Genomic DNA, 14,158 nt, shown 5'->3' with positions numbered 1-14,158 from the left:
ACGCCTTCCCTGACGCTAATTGCCTACCAACGCTCGCGTAATTATCTCAATTATACAAATTATTAATTATTTATAATACAATGAATGTGTAACTCCGCAATGAGGCGAAATGTTTATGAATAGGCTAAGGGTCTGATACAATTGAAATGTTTACGTAACAATTGGTTCGTTATTTTTTGTAATGTTGATTCATTGACTTGACACGATTTAAATTGGAATGGGTTGAATTAATAACAATAAATGTTATTTTAACATGCAATTAATGATACTTAAAATATACCTACAACCTAATACAAAATCTAATACGATTATAATGAAAAGTTGGAATATCGAATTTTCCATATCGCAATCTAATCGCAATAGTTTTCTTTTATTGCATGCATTTTGCAAATTGGTTTGATCCAACTCACATCACTCATTGTCTGATAAACCTTACACTTTACATAATTAACTATCCTAACTTATTGTCTAACATTTGAAAAATACCAAATTCATACCGAAATGAAGGTACCTACTCTTGTAGAATAATTTCTACAAAATATATGAACGCAACATTTAGCTTTTTTAGAATTTACTTTCTAAATTTCAAATACCGAACCATCAGTTTGTGTATGTCAGTGATCTGTCAATCAGTCGGTAACGGTCTTATTTAACTGTTTCCGAACAAATTCAACAGTTCTATTTATTTATAGTACCTATCGGAAATTCACCTACGCTCTCAATACACATAATTAACTGTTTAAGTACCTACCATTGCTACTCAATACACAATGAACTTCATTATTTTGATATATTTCAACAGGCACAGATAAAGAAACAACCAAAGACAATAGAAAGTTTAAACGTTTCGCGGTATTAATTTCAAATAACGAATCCGTCAATAGAAAATCGAATATCGTTAAGTATGGCCCTTGAGGAAATTCGTAATGCTTGTTAGTTTAAGTACAGTATGCCATAGAAGAGGGTTGAAAGCTATAAACCTGGAGGTATGCCAAGATGCTATGTCTGTCGTTTGGACGCAGTAACATTTGCACAGGGGACACACTAATCTTTAAAAATCAAGCCACTGCTACTTTTGAGCTACAAATAACATTTAAAGACTTTTTAATGGCGGCCGTATTAAATAAATCTTGTGTATTATACGAAAGAGAACGTTGAAACTATTAAAGTAAACAGTTTTATTGTTTCTTATTTTTGGCTAGTTTATTGTCTGTGATTTATTTTTAGGGTTGCTGTATATGAAAATAAATATTGAGGGATAATTTATTTATACAATTTAATGTTAAATACGTTATAACTTTTCTATGAAAATAAAAGCTAATTTGCTGCTAGTTCTATTCTGTTAAATTATTTGCATTTAGTTTAGATTTTACCCGTGAAACCCGCCTGTTTTAAAAGTAGTTTATAACAACGAAATAAGCTACTCATAGAATTCCTAAGCTTCTAGGAAAATCCAAGCTTATAGTTTTATAACCCCTTTTCTTTCGAAAAATTACTCCCACACATAAATTGAAATGAATACAATGCTTTCACAATAAAAAAAATAGTACAAAGCTTACCCGTATTTATGTATTCTAAAGGAATATAGACATAATATTAGTATAATATAAACTATTTTGCTTTTAAAAATATTTCAGTGCCATTGTATATTTTTATATCGTTAATTAATAATAAACCAATATAAAAAGTGGTAAGTAAAAGCTTCATATAGTAAAGTGTAGTTTTATTGGGTCCATGAAGGATGGAGGTTCATCCCACTTCACAAGGAGCACTCTTGACCGCAACAGATGGCCTTCTCCCCACCTATGGTTATGTGTGTGTAATAATGCATATAGCACCCTAGTCCCCACTCACTAAGTACCGCGTCTGGCACGAGGGTCTTATATATAAGATCCTTACCACTACCCAGTGTCCCGCGCGGCTTGTGAGGATATTGCACTCCTTCCTCACGGACCGCTCCTTTCACGTTTCCGTGTCCCCCGCCATTTCCCGAAACCACTCTGTGCAGGCGGGTGTCCCGCAGGGCAGCTGTTTATCGCCCGCGCTTTACTCCGCCTACACAGATGACTTCCCTTCCCCCGCGCTAAATTCTAATCAAATCCTCGCACTATATGCCGACGATGTAGCTTTGATCGCCGCATCGTTGAATACAACGCATGCGATGGTTAAGGCGCAACGCTGGCTCGATGAGTTGCCTGCGTATTTCGAGCGTTGGCGGATATCTGTCAACGCGCGAAAGACACAGGTGATTCGGTTCGGTGGTTTGACCCCCTCCCACCAACTCACTTTGGCTGGTGAGCAGATCCCATGGTCCGATACCGTCCTTTACCTAGGTGTAACTATTGATTGCAGGCTTCGCTTTAACAGCCACGTGAAGCAGGTAATCAACAAGTGCAAAGCCGCCCACGCCATACTTCGTCCGGTGTTATACGCTGAACTCCCGCTGCGTATAAAGGTAAGCGTTTATAAAACCTACCTACGGCCGCTCCTCACGTACGCTGCGCCCGCCTGGTATGTGTATGTGTGTGAAAGCCTGCGCCGCAGAATGCGCGCGCGGCAGTCACTCGCATTACGCGCTATCGCCGGCGCGCCGAGGTATGTGAGAAACGAGCTAATACGTAGCGATCTCGGTGTAGAAACGCTGGATGAGTTTATCCTTCGTCTCTCCCAAAATATGTTCTCGCGGGCGGACGCTTCCTCTCATCACCATCTCCGAGAGATTGCTCCGCACCGCGCCATTCCCGGGTCGCGTCGTCCAAATCCGCGCGACCTACTACCACCCCCCTCTCCTAAGGCGTCCAAAGCGCCCTCCCACCAGCCGACGTTGGAAACAGCGTCGGTATCCAATCTAGCGCTTCCAGCGCCACCTGCCGCCCACGCACTCTGTGCGCCCCTTACTATTCCCTCCTACCAAATCCACTCCCACGCGCAAATAGCGCAATCCCTTATAATACCCCCACCCACGCAAGCCCCGCCTGCGACGGCGCACCCTACCGCGCCGTCTGTCGCCTCACCCTGCATAACTCCTACACAATCGGTACACAACGTACCCAGCCACTCCCACGCCTATCCCCACGCGCAATTGGCGCTTCCTACCTCACCAATCGGTTTTGTGTCGCTCCCGGGTTCCTTGTCCGTCCCCGGCCTAAAAAGTTCTGGCCGGGCTCGTAAAACCAAACACAGGTCGGTCGAGTCTTCGCAAAATGCGAAAAGGTTTAAAGCTTCCGAGTCGGGCACAGTCTCCTATACTGTGCCCCAAATATCTAAACAGGGCGGTTCGCCCCCACAGTAACCCGCCCGTATTAGCGGGCGGCGCTATATACCTGCTGCAGGGGGCTTCCCGCCCCGATCAGCATTCCCCACGCAGCCTCCTAACGGAGGCCGCGTGTGTGAAGACCCACTCGTTCGTTCACTAAGTACCTTTACATGTACCTTTAACAAAGTATAGAATGGCATGATATGAATTTTTATATCCGCTAAAACTTTTTTAATTTTAATTAAAACGAGTCGCGTTTGATGTTTGGAATAGGATGGATTCTAAGCTATTAACGGATGTGTATAAAAAGAGTTATGTCATGTCATTAGTGATATTTTGAAAGTCGGTGAGACTTAATTTAATCGAAATCGATATCGAATTTGCATGCAAATATCATCTTAATCTAGTAGAGTTAATTAAATCGATAAATTTTTAATCTAGATAATATTATGGTTTAATACTGAACAATTAATTTATTAAATTGATATTTGTAATGTGATTAAATTAATAAGACACAATTTTTTTATGAATAATCATTTTTTAATAAATGAGTCATCATCATAATATATCATGACATCTGAAATAGACAATTAAAAAAAACATCTGTGACATATTCAAATCCAGATCTGTATAATCTGTGAACTATTTCATATCTTCACACGTTCCCGCGCAATGAGACGTGCCCGTTCCACTGCACGCAGCCGGCGGCGGTGCACAGCGTTTCCGAACGCATAGCCGTTCAATATCCGCGAGGATTGTTTGTAGATCCTCCCCACGCCCGCGCCCCATTCCCCGTCGTCCTAATGGAACCTCGTGGTATCTGTCGCTTAGAAATAGGTCTCCTATTTATAAAGAAATGCCAAGAATAAAAATAAAGCTAGATACTAGGTATGTCTGATGAAAATGTACAAAAGTGTTGACAGCTACGTAGTACGTACGATAATGAAAAAAGAGCTTTAATTTTGTTAGCCACAAACCAATGAATACGCTTAATTAAATAACATTCTATAGACTTAACTAAGATTTACACTTTACCTAACTAATGTAAACTTGAACAAACTCTAGTTTAAAGATAACTATAAACTATAGGCAAGTATAGTGAAACTAGCAATTCTCAACTCCCAAACAATGACAATACGCTTACCATCTCAACTGATATTTTAGAGAAGGAACGTACATACACTTTGTAAATATCAAACAGCGCAAAGCATCCTCTGACTAGATACATAATACCTACATCAAACAAATTAGCAAATTAAGTATTCCCACTTCGACTCGGACATACAATTTTCAAGCTCTATACAGTTAACCTTTCAGTTAAGGAAGTTCAAACTGTACATAAGTTGTATTTAACAGTTCAAATCGAAACGGCTGAGTACCGAGTATGTAGACTGGAGACTATAGCGTGCAAGCGTTCTAACTTCTAGTTTGACGCACAACCGATATGTTGGACGAAGCATTTGGCACATTCAGTATTCAGGTAATAGAGCGTCTACGGGGCCTTGGATGAAAGAATCTAATAAAAATACTAAAGTATTTAAGGTCGAGAGTTATTTTTGACTCATGTTTTGTTTGCTGATAGTTGTGCTTTAGAAATATTGGAGCTTGAATTCAAGATCAACTCAATTCTTTGAGCTTTTTGATTTCCTTTAATGTTATATTAATTTATGTCTTGATATTTTTTATAATATTCGTTCTGTTTCTGAAAATAAATAATTATTGTAAGTTTTCCACAGACGTGTCTTAAAAGTGATTAGAATTTTCCAGACAATCATTCCGTCTCTGTCTACAACTCGGGGAAGTGTAATTCCACACACCACACAAGGTGACACTCGTTCGAGTAACTTTGTGCAGTTACTACGTGATTTACATTGCATTTACATGCAGTTCATTCACACAAGCTAAACATTGAACTAATTCCGTCTCTACCAATACGTTCTACATATTGTATCTACTATCGTTTTCAAATAGGCACATGTAAATGGTATATTGTAATGAATGGAATAGAAAATTATAGAATGATAAAATGAAATCTATCTACGTTTAATTGAGATACTGTTTACTGAAAATATTACCTAGGTAATCAAACCATTTTAACAGTAATATAATTATATAGTTATACTTAATAGGTAAACACTGCTATTTCAAAACACCCGAAAACGAAAAGCACTAAACTCCATAATGGTTTCAAATTCCTTAGAATCTTTAATACAATTTAAACCCTCTACTATACGGAATCCATCCCTGCCCTCGGTGCAAAGTTATGCAGTCGATTTCAGAACTGTCACATGATACCTGTTCAGTACACGCCAGACTTAATTCCTAAATTCAGATGTTCTGTAGCCCGCTCAAATCGAGACTTCGATTGCTTTTGTTTATTTTAATCGCTTGTTCACTAGCGAACTGAAATTAGTTTGTGCATCCAATTGTGTACTTAGATACGTTTTATCGGTTCAGTTTCTTGAGCATTGATAACATGTCTCAGATGATGCTTTAACAAAAACAAACTAATATACCTACGCAAAAAAGGGAAAGCATAATTATAGAGAGCATGCGAATTTAATTAGTATCGTTGTTAAAAAATTGTAATCTGCTTTTAAAACATCTCTTCCGTGGAAGTCATTTGATCAGTTCACTAGGTCATAAATACTAAATACATTGTAAATTAATATAGTAATTAGTTATACATTGCTATCAAAGACCGTTTGAATTTCCGTAACGAAAAGCTTCTTCTGTGATTCGCTTTGAGTGTTTTCCAGGAAATGTTTAATACCACGTTCTCTTTATAGATCTATTTAATTGAGGTATAAATGGAAATTTCCTGAAATTGTATTGATATTTATTTGATGTTTTTTTTTTTTGTATTTAATGATATTAAGTGAAAATTCTTGTTATTTTGCATTGCAAAATGATGATAAGAATATTTTAAGTAGGCACAGCTATCGCCATCTATTGGCTCGAAGTTCATTAGACAGAATAGTGAGTTCAAAACGAAAAATTTATCATATCTGACATTACAAAAAAAAGAGATTAAATAATTATTGTTGATAATGACACAAAATTTCAATACGTAGGTACAGTCTCTATACATAGTAGTCTTGCATAGTAAGTCTTGCACTTAGAGTAAAGAGTTATTTTGTGTTGATGTGTAGTTTTCTTATTTTAATTATTAATATTTTATAAAGCATATTAATCCATCATACTTATTATAATATATAAAACTCAAAGGTGACTGATATAGTGATCTATCAACGCACAGCCCAAACCACTGAACGGATCGAGCTGAAATTTGGCATGCAAGTAGATGTTAGGACGTAGGCATCCGCTAAGAAAGGATCTCCCGAAATTCTTGCGGGAACGGAGAAAAACGGGGATGCACGTACAAAGTCGTGGGCGGAAGCTAGTATAATATATGGTTAGTAAAAGTTAAACACAGAACTGTGTGATGGACTAGGTAGGTAATTAAATCACCAACGATTTATCTCAAAGATAAAGTTTGCTAGTTTGATCATAATGTAGGTATGGAATGAGACTTGTTTTTGTAACAGTATAATTTGTAATAAAATATCCACTTTTATACCAAAAAGTTAGTGGCAGTCATAATAACTACTTGTCTCCTACCCAGGATAGCTTTTTGACTAACCGACTTAGTCTTCCCAGGAATACTAGGCGTCTAAGCAAAATCTCATTTTATGGTCACATCTCGCTAAAGTTTGTCAGTTTAAGAGACGTTATAAATTTCAACGTACAGCTATTTCGTTTGCGGGAAGTCGTTAATGACCCGAAGAATCGTTTTTATGATGTTTGCTTTGATCACAGTACAGCATCAAACGTCGTTTATGGCGCAATAACATCGAATTCGGTAACAAATTGGAATTACCTACGATATCTACCTACAACATTTTTTCAATATATTTCAATCCGTCATATCTAATTAGGTAAGTACCTAGGGATATTTTTCAGGTACAGTTAGACTGTTTGAGTTTTGTAATTTATACAATTACACTATAGAATCCTGAATCACATAAATTCAATCGTCAGAACGTCATCGTCGATCGTTTGTCATTAACCACCAAAGCAATAATTACTATAATATAAATTCTTTGCACTTATGTTAGGTATATTATTAATTTATGTTTTAAATATCATCAATTCATCACCAAACTCTTCAATAAGGAATTCTATTAATATATCTATACAATCTATACAAATATTATAAAGAGGAAAGGTTTGATTTTTTGTTTGTTTGTTTGTTTGTATGAATTGAATAGGCTCCGAAACTACTTGGCAGATTTGAAAAATTCTTTCACCATTCGAAAGCTACATTATCCACGAGTAACATAGGCTAGGTTTTATCCCTGAAATCCCACGGGAACGGGAACTATGCGGGTTTTTCTTTGAAAACGCGGGCGAAGCCGCGGGCGGAAAGCTAGTTGTTAAATACTTAGCTTCTTAGTCAAAATGAAGTACCTATTGCTTCACTAATTATTGTAGATACTAAAATAAATAAAAAAAAACTAAAAATGTGCAAATTCATGTGCATGTGAATAAATTTAAACTTGTTAATTATGTAGGTGATTACTTATTTCTAATATCTTTAATAATTTGTTTATACATTAGGTATTGAGTTTTTGTTTGAACTTTAATTGACTTTATTGCATGTGTATTTTTAATTTTAATCATTAAAAATAGAAACGCAATAACCTTATTCTTAATGTGATTGTATATAATAAAACTTTAAATTCTAAGCTTTCAATATGTAGTAGTAAGGAAGTAATTAAAATTAATTAAAATTTAAATTGAAAACTTATTGAAAAAGAATACAATAAAATATAAATAAAAAAAAAATAAGGCCTTAGTGTTTCATCCGCTGCATACTTTTATTACAGGTCTGTAAATTACACTGGTCTGCAAAGAAATCCTCCTTTGAATAAAAATATGATAAACATTTAGATCTTAACATGCTGAATCTAGATCTGCTTTCAGTTTTTTTGTATCACGTCTAAATTTTTTTTTATTGTCGTTTTTAAATACCTCAAAATTCTGTATTGTTTGGTAGTTTCTCTTGCAATAATGCTATTTTATTCGGTCTTTATGATATTTTTCATCACAAAAACGACTTGAATTTATAAAACTAGAACGATATCTACTGAAGACATTATTTTTAAAGTGAAACTTTTATTACATCGCCTCAAACTTTTTGGTCTGTGTAGCGCATGTCGCGTGTATCGCGGCAACCGAGTAGGTATTACCTACTCGGCACGCGACATGCGCTACACAAAGCAGTGTTCCGAACCGTTCGAACAATTTCATTTTACCGGGGTTTCATAAAACCACACCCTTGGATATGTCGCCATGACCTCACCTTCACCGAGTAGGCCGAGTAGGTAGACCATACCTATTACCGAGTAGACCAAGTAGACTGCACCTTCGAGTAGACCAAACCTATTACCGAGTAGACGAAGTAGACCGCTCCTTCGAGTAAACCAAACCTATTACCGAGTAGACCAATTAGACCGCACCTTCGAGTAGACCATACCTATTACCGAGTAGACCAAGTAGACCGCACCTTCGAGTAGACCAAACCTATTACCGAGTAGACCAAGTAGACCGCACCTTCACCGATTAGTCCAAGTAGACCATACCTATTACCGAGTCGACCAAGTAGACCACACCTTCGAGTAGACTAATCCTATTACCGAGTAGACCAAGTAGACCAATCCTATTATCGAATAGACCAAGTAGACCACATCAATTTCCGAGTAGACCAAGTAGACTGCACCTTCACAGAGAAGACCAAGTAGACCGCACCTTCACCGAGTAGACCAAGTAGACCGTACCTTCACCGAGTAGACCAAGTAGACCACACCAATTTCCGAGTAGACTACATCAATTTCCGAGTAGACCAAGTAGACCGCACCTTCGAGTAGACCAAACCTATTACCGAGTAGACCAAGTAGACCGCACTTTCACCGATTAGTCCAAGTAGACCAATCCTATTATCGAATAGACCAAGTAGACCACATCAATTTCCGAGTAGACCAAGTAGACCGCACCTTCACCGTTAGACCAAGTATACCACACCAATAGACCACATCAATTTCCGAGTAGACCAAGTAGACCGCACCTTCACCGAGTAGACCAAGTATACCACACCAAATTCCGAGTAGACCAAGTATACCACACCAAATTCCGAGTAGAACAAGTAGACCGCACCTTCACAGAGAAGACCAAGTAGACCGCACTTTCACCGAGTAGACCAAGTAGACCGTGCCTTCACCGAGTAGACCAAGTAGACCACACCAATTTCCGAGTAGACTACATCAATTTCCGAGTAGACCGCACATTCGAGTAGACCAAACCTATTACCGAGTAGACCAAGTAGACCGTACATTCGAGGAGACCAAACCTATGACCGAGTAGACCAATTAGACCGCTCCTTTGAGTAGACCATACCTAGATTACCAAGTAGACCAAGTAGACCACACCTTCGAGTAGACCAAACCTATTACCGAGTAGACCAAGTAGACCGCACCGATTAGTCCAAGTAGACCAATCCTATTATCGAATAGACCAAGTAGACCACATCAATTTCCGAGTAGACCAAGTAGACCGCACCTTCGAGTAGACCAAACCTATTACCGAGTAGACCAAGTAGACCGCACCGATTAGTCCAAGTAGACCAATCCTATTATCGAATAGACCAAGTAGACCACATCAATTTCCGAGTAGACCAAGTAGACCGCACCTTCACCGAGTAGACCAAGTATACCACACCAAATTCCGAGTAGACCAAGTATACCACACCAAATTCCGAGTAGAACAAGTAGATCGCACTTTCATAGAGAAGACCAAGTGGACCGCACCTTCACCGAGTAGACCAAGTAGACCGTACCTTCACCGAGTAGACCAAGTAGACCACACCAATTTCCGAGTAGACTACATCAATTTCCGAGTAGAACAAGTTGACCGCACTTTCACAGAGAAGACCAAGTAGACCGCACCCTCACCGAATAAACCAAGTAGACCATACCTTCACCGAGTAGACCAAGTAGACCACACCAATTTCCGAGTAGACTACATCAATTTCCGAGTAGACCAAGTAGACCGCACATTCGAGTAGACCAAACCTATTACCGAGTAGACCAAGTAGACCGTACATTCGAGTAGACCATACCTATTGGCTATTACCGAGTAGACCAAGTAGACCGCACCTAGATTACCAAGTAGACCAAGTAGACCGCACCTTCGAGTAGACCAAACCTATTACCGAGTAGAACAAGTAGATCGCACATTCGAGTAGACCAAACCTATTACCGAGTAGACCAATTAGACCGCTCCTTCGAGTAGACCATACCTATTACCAAATAGACCAAGTAGACCGCACCTTCGAGTAGACCAAACCTATTACCGAGTAGACCAAGTAGACAGCACCTTCGAGTAGACCAAACCTATTACCGAGTAGACCAAGTAGACCGCACATTCGAGTAGACCAAACCTTTTACCGAGTAGACCAATTAGACCGCTCCTTCGAGTAGACCATACCTATTACCAAATAGACCAAGTAGACCGCACCTTCGAGTAGACCAAACCTATTACCGAGTAGACCAAGTATACCACACCAAATTCCGAGTAGAACAAGTAGACCGTACCTTCACAGAGAAGACCAAGTAGACCGCACCTTCACCGAGTAGACCAAGTAGACCGTACCTTCACCGAGTAGACCAAGTAGACCACTCACCACACCAATTTCCGAGTAGACTACATCAATTTCCGAGTAGACCAAGTAGACCGCACATTCGAGTAGACCAAACCTATTACCGAGTAGACCAAGTAGACCGCACCTTCGAGTAGACCAAACCTATTACCGAGTAGACCAAGTAGACCGCTCCTTCGAGTAGACCAAAATAATTATCGTACAAATACGATAATTTTGTGCCTAAGTTTCACTTTTACCGTGGTTTCATAAAACCACACAACATTTTTTTTTTACACTAATTTGTAGGGAATTTATGGGCTTCTGTAGTTCTCATCATGACTCCGCTGCGCTCAGTTCAAAGTAAAGTTTTAAGGTGACGGTTTATTTATTTTATTTTTAATTTGGTAAAATTTTTATATTGTACTGATATATTGATGAAAATTTGTATATAATTTCAACCATAAAGCAAAATTGAATCACGTGTTATGGATTTTTAAACGACGCAACATCGAAAGCGCGAGTCTTTAGTGGTCTGTAAAGGACTGCAAATGCGGGAGCTTAGTTAAGATTTAAATTATGAAATTAAGCAGCCTAAAGCTGTAAAAAGAGTATCTGGTGACCACTATGAAACATTTCACCAGAAGTTTGATAGGAGATACGGAAAAGCTAACTGAAAATATAGTAAAACTAGCTGGTGCGTTGTGCGCGGGCTGCAAGCAGCCCGCGAGCCCCTTTTGCCCCTGGGTTGAAGCAATAGGGCAGTCATTAGAAAATGTGTTAGAATTCCCAGTCCATTTGTAATTTTCTGCTAACAGCGATTCCACAGTCAGTCGGTAATGCTTATAAATTCCCCATTAAAGTATTTTCCACTCCGGGAGGCTGTCCACCTTCGAGGGAGCGTAGTGCGCGGGCTGCAAGCAGCCCGCGAAGCATCCCAGGACAGAAATCTTCAGTCATTTGAAAATGCATTAAAATTCCCCGTCAATTTGCTATTATCTGCAAACAGCGATTCCACAGTCAATCGGAAGTGCTTATAAATTTCAAATTCAAATATTTTCTATTCCGGGGGGCGGTTCACCTTCGAGGGTGCATGGTGCGCGAGCTGCAAGCAGCTCGCGGCTCATCCCAGGGCAGAAATCTTCAGTCATTTGAAAATGCATTCAAATTTCCTATCCATTTGTTACATCTCCTAACAGCGATTCTACAGTCAGTCGGTAATGCTTATAAATTCCCCATTCAAAATTTTCTATTCCGGGGGGCTGTCCACCTTCGAGGGTGCGTGGTGCGCGAGCTGCAAGCAGCTCGCGGCTCATCCTAGGGCAGAAATCTTCAGTCATTTGAAAATGCATTCGAATTTCCTTTCCATTTGCAACATCTGCTAACAGCGATTCTACAGTCAGTCGAAACTGCTTATAAATTACTTATTCAAATATTGTTAATTTTTTGAAACGTCTTATCGATAGCGGGCAGTGACTTTTCATAATAAACTGTTCAAGAGTTAACCTAACACGCTCGTCGCTTCGCTCCTCGCTACCTATTTGAATATTTAGGCCGGCTGCTGGCGCGACTCGCTCGCTTCGCTCGCTTGGCTCGTGCGATAGGTAGTTCGAAAGTTAACCTAACACGCTCGTCGCTTCGCTCCTCGCTACCTATTTGAATATTTAGGCCGGCCGCTGCCGTGACTCGCTCGCTTCGCTCGCATGGCTCGTGTGGTAGTTCGAAAGTTAACCTTACACGCTCATCGCTTCGCTCCTCGCTACCTAAACTGCTTATAAATTACTTATTCAAATATTGTTAAATTTTTGAAACGTCTTATCGATAGCGGGCAGTGACTTTTCATAATAAACTGTTCAAGAGTTAACCTAACACGCTCGTCGCTTCGCTCCTCGCTACCTATTTGAATATTTAGGCCGGCTGCTGGCGCGACTCGCTCGCTTCGCTCGCTTGGCTCGTGCGATAGGTAGTTCAAAAGTTAACCTAACACGCTCGTCGCTTCGCTCCTCGCTACCTATTTGAATATTTAGGCCGGCCGCTGCCGTGACTCGCTCGCTTCGCTCGCATGGCTCGTGTGGTAGTTCGAAAGTTAACCTTACACGCTCGTCGCTTCGCTCCTCGCTACCTAAACTGCTTATAAATTACTTATTCAAATATTGGTAAATTTTTTAAACGTCTTATCGATAGCGGGCAGTGACTTTTCATAATAAACTGTTCAAGAGTTAACCTAACACGCTCGTCGCTTCGCTCCTCGCTACCTATTTGAATATTTAGGCCGGCCGTTGACGCGACTCGCTCGCTTCGCTCGCTTGGCTCGTGCGGTAAGTAGTTCAAAAGTTAACCTAACACGCTCGTCGCTTCGCTCCTCGCTACCTATTTGAATATTTACGCTGGCTGCTGCCGTGACTCGCTCGCTTCGCTCGCTTGGCTCGTGCGGTAGTTCAAAAGTTAATAAATATTTTCTACTCCGGGAGGCTGTCAACCCTCGAAGTTGCGCGGTGCGCGGGCAGCAAGCAGCCCGCGGTGCCGTCTTTTGCCGATGCTATTCAATTACCATTCCTACTATGGAAATTTCCATACAAAATTTTCGAAAAAAAAAATTTCGCTTTTTAGCAAAAATTTTTATGTGCCTGGAAGCGGACCAAGTTTTTAAACATTTTTTACCTTGGTGACCCCAACCTAAGTGCCACCAGTTCAGAGAGCCGTTGAATTTTGTGATGTATGGAAAATGGAAACCGGGGGTCTGAGAGAAATTTTGAGTATGCAGTTTTGTAAATCTGACCAATCAGAGCACAGAAGTCAATTTCCAGACCGATCGTGACGGAACCGGCGCCACCATCTTGCTTTGAAAAATTGGCCATTTTTTGAAAAAAAAAATTACGTCCAATTTGAAATTTCTCGATTGCCCTGGTAGCACCCCATCTTCCTGATCATTTTTTAGTTCTACACCCCCCACCTATCTCGCGCCGTTTCAGAGAGCCGTCGAATTTTGCGTTGTATGAAACTCGGAAACCAGCGATGGAAACTCGATTATGAGTATGCCACCTCAATGTGCGGCTTGATTAAAGCCCCTGTGCCAAGTTTCAATGCGATCACACCAGCGATGGCCGTTTTAGAATTTGTATAGCGGCGGCCATTTTTTCCGCCATTTTGATTTTTTTTTGCACTCTGTGGTAATTGCTCGAGGTCTACTCCAAGTTTAGTTCGAG

This window comes from Colias croceus, chromosome 12, assembly GCF_905220415.1.
Source record: "Colias croceus chromosome 12, ilColCroc2.1".
NCBI lineage: Eukaryota > Metazoa > Arthropoda > Insecta > Lepidoptera > Pieridae > Colias > Colias croceus.
Note: the sequence above shows the minus strand (reverse complement) of the source record.